Raw genomic sequence first — 10,086 nt, forward strand, 5'->3', positions numbered from 1 at the left:
GCTTGTTTTTGTACTTTAACTTATAAAGTCAGTTCCTTATTTTATATGTTCAATCCTTTTAGGACTTTTACTCTACCCATAGAAACTGTGATACTATTACAAATCCCTTCAACAAACCAATTCAACGGAACAAACATTAAGCACCTACAAAGCATTATTTTAGTCAATACACATTTATTATATAACAACCATGTCTCAGGCATTATGCAGAGTACTATTATGGGGGTTCAAACAGCAAGCCTACAATTCAAAGAAATTAAAGTTCAGGGAAGGAAGGGGAAAGAACTGGACTGGAAAAATGTAACATACACACAAAATTAAAATGCAAGAAAATCTTAGAAGGAAAAAAGAATCAACCATAGGGTTAGGGAGGAGAGTTATAAATGGGGCAGGAAGGATTTGTCATTGAAGGTGTCACCTGAGCTGAGCCTTGAAATAAATTAGCTATCTAGATGGAGGTGAGAAGCACATTCCAGAAACTGGGGGTAAACTTTGGCAAAGATTGAGAGGGAGATTTAATGTTAAGTTTGGGGAAAGCCTGTAAAACAGATTGACTAAAACAATATGTGAAATGAAGTACTATAAGTTAATAATGGTAGCAAGAGCCAAATTGTGGAGGGTTTTCATGGTCAAGATAGGGAAGTCTATTTTATCCTAAAGGTTAATACTGAAGAGTTTTGGGGGTTTTGTGTTTGGCTGTAATGGGCTGAGGTTTGAGTTGATGCACTGAGGTCCCAAGTACGTGAGGCTAAATTGTAATTAGGCTACACTCTATTAATATATATGATTGGATAAAGAATGGTCCCTGCCCACTCTCTGTGCAAGTCCTGATGTGTTGTATAGGAAATGAAGATTTGGGTGGGTGGAGGCAGAGATAGACAGGAAGAGAAGCTGGGAGTGATTGAGCCTGGGTTCCATACTCCTAGCTGCTGATTGTGTGGCTGCTGGTCTAGCTAGCTTCTTGACTCAGCTACACACATTGCTATTGCCCATTCTCTTCCACCTCCAATCCTTCTTCACTGAGAATAAAGACTGATGATTTTCCCCTAACCTAAATTCCTGACTCTGGCTGATTTTAAAATACGTGATCTTCACATTTTTGGCACCCAACGGTGGGAACGAAGGACTGAAGAAGTCTCCGGTGACCAGTAACTTGGGTGAGTATTGTTAATAGACAAACAGGGAACTTATTTTCTTAAAAACTTAACTAGTAATCTTTCTTTTTGGCTAAAATGGAACAAATGCTAGCTAAAGACTCTCCATCCCCGCCCCTAACCCCTTCAACTCCACCCAAGAGTGATGCTATAGAAAGCATGCTTAAGCTGATAGAAGGACAAGGGCTACTTATAACTTGGGAACAGGTAGCTAGACTTGTGGGTACATTAAACCGCATCTCCCCTTGGTTCGTAGAGGAGCAGATCTCTCGAGATAACTGGTCCCTGGTTGGACAACAGTTGCCCACGTATTACAGTGAAAACGGTCCTCATTCAATTTCCATTGAGGCATTTTATTTATACAATATAATTCAGTTAGCACTAAGAAACCCTATCCCTAGAAGAAAGAAAAAACCCATTGCTCCCCCTCCCAGTAGCCAAATAGGGAAGCCTGATATTAAGGAGGAAGGCAATGAAGAGATTAATGACCATATCCCCACAGGGCATGGAGACTTAAGTGAGCAAGGGTGTGGTGACTTTCCACCTCAGGAGGCAGCTTCAGCCCCACCTCAGGAGCAAGTGATTGACTCTCCTCCATCAACTCCACCCTCCGGGACGGGCTTAATGAAGGCCAAAGAAAAGGGTGTAGATGTCACAGAGCTCCAAATGCATATTTTCCCTGTAATTTCCCAATTTAATTCCTCAGGTCAAGAAAGTCGAAGATACGCCCCTTTTAACACAGAAATCATCAAAGACCTGAAAAAGGCTTGCACTCTTTATGGGGCTACATCAGCTTATGTTAAGATGCTATTACAGAATTTGTTTTGGAAATCTTGACTCTAATGACTGGAAATCTATAGCAAGGGTATACCTAGAACCTGGACAAAATTACATGGGCTTTCTTATAGTGAGCTCTTGTAGGATACAAGCCAACAAAATAGTCAAATAAGTTGTTCATGTTGCGATCACCTCAGACCTACTAACAGGTATAGGTCCCTATGCAGATGTCACAGCACAGATTAATTATTCAGTAGCAGCTATAAGCAAATTGTTGCTAATGCTATCAAAGCATGGGCTTCGATTCACAATAAAATGACAAAGGTGACCTTACAAAAATAACACAAGGGCCAGATGAACCCTTTGCTGACTTTGGGACGCTTGCAGACTGCTATACAAGAACTAATGGAAAATTCATCAACAGATGTTTTAATAAGGCAACTTCAAGGAAAATGCTAATGAGGTGTGCAGAAGAATTATACTAGGACTGCGCAAGGATGCTCCTTTAGAGGAGTTCATAAGACACTGTGCCACAGTGGACACAAATGCCTTTTATAGTGAGACTATGATGCAGACTTCCCAAGATCCCAACATGGGTAGACAGGGTCCCTTCTAGCAAGGGACTTCTAGAGAGACACATCAATGCTTTCAGTGTGGTAAAGTAGGGCATCTGAAAGCTCAATGTTGGTATAGAGGCAGAGTGAGAAAACAGGGTGGGAGAACAAGACCCAGCACCCATGTCCAAATGCAACAGAGGTTTCCATTGGGCCTCAGAATGTAGACAGGTTCAGGGAACGGATGAGGGGCCCAGCCCAGGGCCCCAGGCAAAAACACTTGGGGCATGATGGAGCAATGGTGCAACCCAGAGAGGCCTAGAAGTCCAATACCCAGACATGACCAATCAGCCAGGAAGCCATATGATGAGAGAAAGGGATTACACAATCAATCAGCCAGGAAGCAACCTGATGGGAGAAAGGGATTACAATTAGGGAGAATAGAGTTGTATGCAGTTGAGACAACTGAGATACCCCCTGGAGAAGTGAAATCTGTTCGTCTCCAGCCTATGGATCCCTTGCCTCCAGGCACAGTACACTTGACCATTTTACCTCCTGAGAGTATCGCATAAAACAGTTCCATCCACAACTGATGTGGGAAACTGGGGAATGTGTAGATAATATCCCAGTCACCAATACAGGCAGACAAATGTGTGACTTATCACCAAGGAGAAATAGTAACATCAGGTTTACTTATACAGAATCCTATTGCAAACTTGGTGATAGTCACCCAGATTCCATTTCAGATCACAAAATCCAAATATATTGACAGCAGTGTAACAACTGGACCACCTATGCTCATGATCTATATAAATGGCCTTCCATTGGAAGAACTGGTAGACACTTGGAGATCGGACGTCATTAGAGGTGCCAATTGGCCCAGTCATCAATAAAGATTAAAGCAGACACCTACATGTCTGGTTGGTAGGGAGATAACAGCAGCTGAAGTTAGTGCGCCCCTATGAGATGGACTTTAGGCAAACAGGAGTTTTTACTCCTTTATAGTTGAAAAACCCATCAATCTGTGGGAAAGAGACATTTTACAGCAATTATGATTAAAATTAGTACTTCGGTTTTTAGGCAGGGTGCTATTGAAGGCCTGCCAACTTTCACCTGTTCCATCCAATGGAAAACTGATATATCAGTGTGGATAGAACAGTGGCCTTAAGTAACTATAAATTCAGGCCTTATTAGATATAGTAAGGAGAAGCTTGACCAAGGACACTTAAAACCTTTCTAAGTCCTTGGAATTCTAGTGTTTGTTGTCAAAAAGAAATCTGGAAATGGAGGTTTAATGGATTAAGAAAAGTGAATGAGCAGATGGAAACTATGGGAACTCTTCAGCCTGACTTCCATCTCCTACTCAGTTGCCTGAAGAATGGCCTCCTTTTCCAAGATATTAGATTGTTTCTATTCTATCCCTCTGGATAAGGAGGATATAAAAGATTTGCCTTTTCAGTGCCCAGCGTTAACTTACCTGAGCCTTATAAAAGATATGAATGGACAGTTTTCAAGGAATGAAAAACAGCCCTACTATGTGTCAAATGTATGTTGCTGCTGCTCTTGCTCCAATAAGAAAAGCATTCCCAAAAGTTATGCTATTACATTACATGGATGACATATTGGGATGTGCATCTGAGGAACAAATATTAGAAGCATGTCTACAAAAGAAACATAGGAACACTAAGGAATTCCAAATTATACACAGCAGCAGAAAAAATTCAAAGACATGCTCCTTTTCAATATTTAGGATATGAAGTATACCCCAAGGTGCTTACAATTCAAAAACTCTCCTTAAGAACAGAAAAGCTAAACACATTGAATGATTTTCAGAAATTGATAGGAGATATCCAATGGATGCAACCAATGTTAGGGTTTGACTACCTATCAGTTACAACCGTTATATGACATTTTAAGGAGACAGTGTTTAAATTCACAAGCCCAGCTAAAAAGAAGCTCAAGAGGCTTTGAGAAGTTGAACTGGTTTTATCCAATGTGGTTGAAAGAGTCACCAAAACCCTTGAGATATCAGTTTTGCACACAAGAGGCACCCAAGCAGTCCTTCATAAGGCACAGTGTATAGAGTGGGTGAACCTCCGCACAACCAGAACAAAGCCTTACACCCTACCCAGTGCTTGTGGTTAGAATTTTATTAAAAGGCCACTTGCGAGCAGTACAATTATCTGGACAAGACCGACAAGAATAGATTTTATACCAACACACAAATTAATGTGTGTTGTGAGACATCCCAGAGTGGAAATTTTATTAGCCATGCTCCAAATTTTATACATGGTCTCCATAAAGATAACCAGACTATTACATAATTGGCAATGGATTCTTGAAGAAAAAGTTTCTAAAGTTCCTCTTAAAGGACCAACTATCTTCACGGATGCATCCAAACATAATATTTGTGCTGTGTACTCTTATGATCTAACTATAAAGAGAGTAGTCAGAACTCCTTTTTCAGTCCACCTCAGCAGAATGAATTGTACGATCATTCTAGTTCTTACTTATTATCCAGGAGACATAAATATAATATCTGATTCGGCCTATTCATTAGGTGTGGTACAAAGAATTGCCACAGCCCAAATAAAATTTGCAGCCTCTAATATATATCAGCTCTTTAAGAATCTTCAAGACCAAGTGAGAAAGCATCCAGGTAAGATCTATATATTACATGTCCATTCTCATAGTGGACTTCCAGGTCCCATATTTGATGGCAATTCAAAGGCAGATAGCCTTCTAACTATATTGGTCAATACCCCTTTATTCCAAGAAGCCCAGGCATCTCATTCTAAATATCATCAGGCTGCTCGAGCTTTACGCTAAATTTGGAATAACAGAGAGGAAGCTGGAGCATAGTAAAAGCCTGTATGTTGCCTTCCTTTCCACGCTCCTACACTGCCTCCAGGGAAGAACCCTCGTGGTTTAAAATCTGGCAAATGAATGTGACCCATTATAAATCTTTTGGTCGTCTGTCTTTCAGCCACGTTGTGGTAGACACCTTTTTGGGATTCACTTTTGCAATACCAGCGGCAGAAGAGACAGCCCGAGTGGTCACTGAATTCCTCACACAAGCATTTGCCATTATGGGTGTGCCACAAGCAATAAAACAGATAAATGGTCCTGTTATACTTGAAATATTTTGCACACTTTTGTGCACAGTATAAGATTTTACAACACCACAGGCATACCTTTTAAATCCTCAAGGACAGGCAAAGTAGAGAGGAGAAACAGATATAAGACCCCTCCAAAACAAAAGAAAGGGGAGCCACAATAACCCTAGAGAACTTCAAATCTAGCCCTTTATACATTAATTTCTAGATTTTTGACAGATTCACTTCTGGCAGACATGTTTATACCACCGAAGGTCAGTGTCCAGTGCGAGCAGCTCCACTATCTTTAGATAATCGCCAGGTGAATGGAGAGACCCAGAAAGTGGTGAATGGAAAGGACCAGACAGGCTAACCGCTTTGGGGAGAGGGGTTTGCTTGTATCTCATAGGTGGAGAAGGAATCAGATGGGTGCCAACGAGCCAATATTCGCCTTGTCCATCACAGAGAACAGAGCAGACCCTTGAAACAAAGGAGACGACCCAAGAAAATCGGTGGTTCTATTGCTGATTGTGCTCACCATTGAAAGAGCACGGCAGTTATGGCGTTTGACTCATGGACATCAAAAATTGTTGGACTTCAAAACCCTCAGGAATCATTGGATTCTCTGAGACATGATAAAGATTGTTGTAGGACTTGAAAACCCTCAGGAATCATTGATTCTCTGAGACAGAGGATTGAAAACCCTCAGGAATCATTGGATTCTCTGAGACATGATAAGATTTGTTGTAGGATTCTGAAAACCCTCAGGAATCTTGGATTCTCTGAGACAGAGGATTGAAAACCCTCAGGAATCATTGATTCTCTGAGAAATGATAAAGACTTTGAGGACTTCAAAACTCAGGGGATCATTGGATTCCTGACATGTGAATGGACAATAGATTGGTTTTGGACTATTCTTTGGCTGCTGAAGAAGGTGTATTGTGACTGTTGTTTAATACCCTCCTTTCTAGGACTTCTTGATCTTTTCCAACACCATGTTGATTTATATTGTTTGCTATTCGCTACTTGCATGTACAATTCATGATTGTTACACCACATCAGCCTGCACTGACTGTGGGGAGAGTCATCCCAAGCCTCTGCATTATTGCTATGTGCTTGTGTAATACCTCCCATGCTGATGGGTTTGTGCATACAAGACCCTTCAGCCCAAACTGCTAGCAACCCCACTTCCCTTTGGTGCTTTCTCATCTCCCTTCCTGAGATGTCAGGGAGGCGTGATCATCTCCTTTTAGTGCTCCACCACCTTTCCTAAGAAGTCAGGAGACTGTGATCACCTCCCTTGGGTTCTGACCTCCTGAGGAGTCAGGGGATGCATGACCACCCGTGTTCTAAAATAAAAGAAAGCGGAGATGTAATGTGAGGTTTGAGTTGATGCACTGAGGTCCCAAGACGGAGGCTAAATTGTAATTGGCTATACTTATTAATATACATGATTGAAAAGAATGGTCCCTCACCGTACAAGTCCTGATGTGTTATATAGGAAATGATGATTTGGGTGGGTGGAGGCAGAGAGAGACAGGAGAGAAGCTGGGAGAGATTGAGCCTGGGTTCCATACTCCTAGCTGCTGGTCGTGTGGCTGCTGGTCTAGCTAGCTTCTTGACTCAGCTACATACATTGCTATTGCCCATTCTCTTCCACCTCTGATCCTTCTTCACTGAGAATAAAGACTGATGATTTTCCCCTAATCTGAATTCCTGACTCTGGCTGATTTTAAAATACGCGATCTTCACATTTGGGGGGATTAGTTTTGTTTTTATAGATAACTTCATTATAGACAAAAATTTATTAAGTATTTATTATGCATGAAGCACTGTGAAAATTGCAGGCAATACAATCATGCACAAACATGATAGTTCTTGCTCTCAAGGAATTTAAAGTCAAAGAGGCAGAAGACAACAATGCACGGGAGGAACTAGAAAGTAGGAAAATGGGTTTGCAGTCAGAGAGAGAAGGGGGGAGATTTTAAGTGAAATTCAAGAAGTGATATGGAGCCCTAGTTTCTAGACAACATCAAGCAAAAGCCCTTTTAACTCAAGCACAGTGTTCTGTTTGTAGGAGAGCTGAGGATGATGACAGAAGTACAGGTGACCTGGTATGGAAATTGTTTGTACTTTATCCTAAAGGTAATACTAAATTAGGGGTGAGCAGGAGAGGAGCACAATCAGACCTGAATCTAAGAAAATTGATTTAGTGGCTGGGTGGTACCAAATTGAAGAATGGAAATACTGATTCTAGATGATAGGGACCTATGAGAGAGAGAGTGAAAGAGAGAGAGAGAGAGTGTGTGTGTATGAGAGAGTGGGGGGGGGGGGCAAAGAAATGATAAAAAGCAAGTGATACTAAGAGTAAAATAAAATTATAATAACTGACATGTAGTACTTAAAATTTTGGCAGAACACCTCACATAGATTATCTCATTAGAATCTAGCTTCTTCAGGACCAGGAGATCATTATATACTTCAACAACAATACTATATGATGACCAGTTCTGATGGACCTCCATCCCTAAAGAGACAACCAAATCATTTCCAATGGACAGTTAATGAACTGAAAGCTACAAGAGAAAAACTGGATGTACTAAGAACATTAATTGAATCTAATTCCTAAATTATGCTCACTGCCATTTTGATTTTTAAAGTAATGTAAACATTTCAGAGTTGGATTTTTTTGAATAACATTTTCATTATACTTATTGTGATCAATTTATATTTTAAAATATTTAAAATCTTACTGGTCATTGCCATTGGGAGGTGTGGGTAAGAGGTGAAAAATTCAAGAGGTTTCAAAATTTGTTAATGCTTGTTACCATGATATATCCTGTAAAAAAGGTTTAAAAAAAATAATTAAAAAATTATAAAAAAAAAAGAATCACTTTTAAATTATGGTTCTGATGCCTATAGGATTTATTAACTAATTGGGGCAAAAGAAAATATGATTTATTATGAGTAAATGTTTTATTTGAATAGCTATTTTATATACTTATATAACCTGGATCCCCAAAATTTCTTGGATTAAAAGGGAATGCTAATAGAAAAATTTTAAGAAGCCCTGCATTAGAGTCTAAGAACCATATTTTGAGGTAAGTACTATAGGTTTTATTATTCATCTCCTATAGATGAGTAAACTATCAAAAAAAAGTTAAGTGACTTGTCCATGATAAATGTCATGACAGGTTTGAACTTATTTTCCAAAATTAATCTAGCTCTCTATATGCCACATTGACTAACAGATAGCAATATCAAAATGGAACATTGACTAGAGATCTGGCTAAGATATTCATATCTGGGAGTCAACTAAATAGGAAATAATTTAACTCATGGAAGCTGATGTGATCATCAATCTATCAACAAGTACTTATTAAGTACTCACTACAAAAGAAAATGTATAAAGAAATAAGAGAAAGAGGCCTAGGACAGAATCTTAGGAGAAATCTACACTTAGCAGATGGGAGATAAATAATGATTCAGCACATTAAAAAAAAAAAAAGGCTGAGAAGCAGTCAGGCAGGCAGATGGAGAGCCAATTAATCAAACAACAAGCACTTATTAAGTGCCTCCTATATTTCAGGCATTAGGCAATGAGAATACAAGTAGAAAGAATGAAACAATTACTGATCACAATTAAAACACTTTCTGTAGAAAAGATAATGTAATGTAAAGATATATACAATATAAGTATAAGGTAAATACAAATATATACAAAGTAGGAACAAATGAGTTCCAGGGATACCATATAGCAAGTATAAAGGTACTGAAACCAGAGACAGAGCATCCTGTGTGAGGAACAGAACTAAGTCTAGTTTAAGCAGATGCAGTATCTGAGTGAGTTGAGGAATGTGCAGGAGGAAAGATAATACCTGTAGAGGGCCAGAATTCTGAAAAGGTATACTTGAATCAAGGACAACAGGGTGCTTATAGTTAAGTACATACTCAGTGTGAGATAACGGTTCTCTAAATATATACTTAATGTGATATGGTGATGTAATGGTTGCACATGCTCAGTTGCTGCAGTGATATAATCATACTGACATACTGTATTTAAGAGCTAGGAGGACTGGGAAAAGTCTCTCAGCCACAGAAACAGAAGAATCCCTCAGAGACAGATACATCAGAAGAATCACTGTCACAGACACAGAGAAGACTCCAGATTCCAAACTCCGGACTCCATCTTTGACCAGCCTCCCGGTGGCCCTCCTGCCTTCATTACTTCTCCACCTAAAGACCAAGATCCATCCAGAAAATCCTCCAGAAAGTTAGCCTGGACATTACAAATGTCCAGTGATGCTACAAAGATAAGATGGACTCAAGATGTGCAGAGATTTAAATGCTAAAAAGAGATTGTTTATGTTTGGTTTTAAGGGCAATAGGAAATCACTGGAGTTAAGTAGGGGAGTAAGCTATTTGCTTATGGAAAAAATCAGTTTGATAGTAGTGCATGGGATGACTTAAGAGTAGGGAGACACTTGAGGAACAGAGAACAATTAG

General features: G+C 39.6%; 1 protein-coding gene across 17 annotated transcripts in view; it reads right to left on the minus strand.

Moving 5' to 3' along the window:
- The window catches only part of MEF2A (myocyte enhancer factor 2A), a 222,813-nt gene that overhangs the window by 132,136 nt on the left and 80,591 nt on the right, over nt 1-10,086 (minus strand). The gene's annotated exons all lie outside the window — the stretch shown is intronic.

This window comes from Sarcophilus harrisii, chromosome 2, assembly GCF_902635505.1.
Source record: "Sarcophilus harrisii chromosome 2, mSarHar1.11, whole genome shotgun sequence".
NCBI lineage: Eukaryota > Metazoa > Chordata > Mammalia > Dasyuromorphia > Dasyuridae > Sarcophilus > Sarcophilus harrisii.